Source organism: Cibotium barometz, chromosome 1 (assembly GCF_041138505.1).
Source record: "Cibotium barometz isolate CiBa-2024 chromosome 1, ASM4113850v1, whole genome shotgun sequence".
In the NCBI taxonomy this organism is placed as follows: domain Eukaryota; kingdom Viridiplantae; phylum Streptophyta; class Polypodiopsida; order Cyatheales; family Cibotiaceae; genus Cibotium; species Cibotium barometz.
The window spans coordinates 72,575,351-72,578,529 of NC_141046.1; positions in this window are offsets into that span (position 1 = coordinate 72,575,351).

Below are 3,179 nucleotides of genomic sequence, written 5' to 3' on the forward strand. Positions count from 1 at the left end.
CATGTTTATGAGCAAGTAATGTTAGCCATACTTCATGCAATCAAGAAATGGCATCACTATCTTTATGGTGTTGCACATCTCAAGGTGAGAAGCGATCATAGGGTGCTGAGTTTTTTCCTCTCCCAACCCAATCTTTCTCCCAAACAAAAGATAGTTGGCTACCCTTCAAGGATATGATTTTGAGATATCCTACACACTCGGGAAGGACAATGTAGCTGTGGACACATTGTCAAGAATGTGGGCTTGCACAGATACTACTGTATAGACAAATAGCTTAAGGGTAAGCATGATCTAATCTCCATGGTCACATAACTACACTGTGACTTCAATTATGGAAGTGTGAATGGATCAAAGGAACTCAAGTGGAATATCTTATCAACAATGAAGATGCTACCTATATTTACAGGAAATTCTAGCAAGGAGATGATGGAGAATTTACAAGCTTTGTAATGGTCTCCTATGGCAAAAGGATAAGGTGTACTTGGTTCCTACCTCTTCCTACATTCCCAAAGTGATCTATGAGATCAATTCTTCATCAATTTATCACAATTCAAGCAAGAACTTGAGTAGTATCAGGATGAGTATCAAGTGCATGTGACATATATTGTCTTCCATGGAGGACAAAATGGCTAATCCTTTGGCCACGGAAGAGTTGGAAAGGATGAGATAACTTCTTCAACTTTGCAAGGACAACATGAAGAGGTCATGAAGGCAAACACGCGGATGACCATAGGCATAAGATGGAGTTTGAAGAAGGTGACTATGTGCTACTAAAGCTTCCTAAGAGCCAACATAACATCCTAAAAGGGTCTTCCAATCCAAAATTGGCTCATAGATATTATAGTCCGTGACATACATGGTAGTCAAGAAGGTAGGTGACTTGGCTGACAAGCTTAATTTGCCTTCTTCTACAAGAATTCATGATGTGTTTCATGTGTCCAACCTTAAGAGGTTTGTGGGCACTCTTCCACAAGAGATTGAAGAGCTACCGGTAACCCATGGATGAAGAAGGGGAGATCATACATGAGTCGGAAAGGATTGTGGACAAGAGGACAAGGGAGTTTAGGAATAGAAACATTAAAGAATTCCTTGTTAGTAGGTGCAAGAAATTACCCATGAATAAGGCTACTTTTTCCGGTTTCGGTTTTGGAACAACCGACGGATTAGTCTCTTATCCGGATATCCGTGGGTGAGGCCCCGAGTGTGGGACCCCTGTCCCGTGCGAGAAGTGCTACTTCCGCTGCTAGTATCCCGAATCTGTTGCTCGGTGGGAACAGGGATCTTACAGTTGGTATCAGAGCATTTGGTTAATAAAGATCAACTGAGAAGACAAATATGTCAAAAATTTATCAAGAAACACAAAAAGGTTATAATTGTGTGATATAATTCATACAATTTGATATTCAAACTGAAAGTCGTAATTTGGTAATTGGGTCTTCAAATGGAAGTTTCGCAATTATATAGAACCCTGACTTGCTTGAGGCCTAGACATGATGGTATTTACCTTATAATTCCAAGGGCCGTGACTACCCGTATATACCGAGAGTATACTGCAGCTCTTTACTGACAGTATATACGAGTAAATCTAAGACTTGAAATTATAAGCGTTAATGCTATCTAGATGATGATTTTGAATGTGATTGATATGATTTTTAATTCTGTTTGAGAATTGATGAATTGACTTAGATTCTGATTGAAAATGCTGATTGAAAATTCTGATTGAAAAATGATGATTTTTAAAAATTAGTTGAAATATAATGAAACCACAATGAGGGGGAATGGGACGAGTCCCTGTGATGATATTCATAACTAGAATGATGATAACGAATTCAGCAAATCACTATGAGATTAGTGGGTTGTGCGGTCAGATTGCTATTGTTAATACTTGACCGGTAGATCAAGCTAAGGGATGTCAAATTGAGAACTTGCTTGACTGAAACTTCTGTGGAGGAATGTTCCGAAGGAAACTTTTCGGTCTAATGGACCATTATCATGTTAAAGATATGAATGATATGATCTGAATGAATTGTTATTTAATGATGAGTTTTATATAAGGGATATTTATCCCAGTGTTCTGTTGGGTTGACCAGAATATAAGGAACCCCAGAATAAAATTGGATCTTAAGAAAAAGAGCTGTCCTCTACCTTGCGAGATGAGGACATCTCGCACTTTTTAAGTGGGGTAGAATGTAAGATTCCTCCCCAACCTTCGAGGTATACTGGAGTAAGAATCTCCTTTCTGATCTTATAATTATTCCCTCTCTAAAATAAAAGAAAGTTTCTGTTTAAAAAAGGAAGACCCTTTTCCTAGAATACTTCTCAGGAGTCACGCCTATTTTAAGGATTCAGAACAATGAGTTCAGAAGTGAAAATCGGTGTTTTGGATACCAAGGTTTTGGTTTTCATTCGAGTACGGCCCAAAAGAAGTTCTTTATCTCTTGGGGAGTATAAGAAGTTATCCCCCAGATATTGCGATCCTTATATCTGAATTCAATGAAAGTAGGTGACTTAGCCTACAAGTTTCTTTTATCTCCTCATCTCAAAATTCTTAATGCCTTCTATAGGAAAATGTGTCAAACTCAAATCATGGAAAGACGGTAAAACTTCAGTGGTAAGTTACCGTTGGCTTCTAGGTTACGCTAGCTCCTTCCTTTATATAAGTCGTAACTTTTACTTGTCGCTCACAGTAATCTTACTCCCATCAATCTCCTTTCTTTCTTAATCCCCTTCATGGCTTGGCAACAAGAACTAGTTTTATCCATGATGATTTCTCACCTTCAAGACGCAAGAGAGTCTGTGAAGAAAGACTTTATAGAACAGTATGAGCGCTCACTTTTTCCTCACCTAGGAACTTCTGTAGCGCAGACCAAATGGCGGACCTATCAAAACATAACTAGGGTAACACCCTGGGGTCAGCAACACTTTCGTAACAATGTCCGCTTGGCCATGGTTATCGAAGCCTTGGGTTTGGGTCCCCGATACTACTGCGTCATGAGATCAAGGCATCTTGGGTTTTCTCAGCGGGTCTTCTTACTGGCGTGTTCTCTTCCTCATGAGAAGATATGCCTTTACCCCGTTTTTGGCTTGCCTCTCAGAGGTCCTTTTGTTGGATCACCTCATACCACTGAGATAGGTGCGGCAATAACCAGCAGAATCATTCCCCTAGATGAGTTACCCTA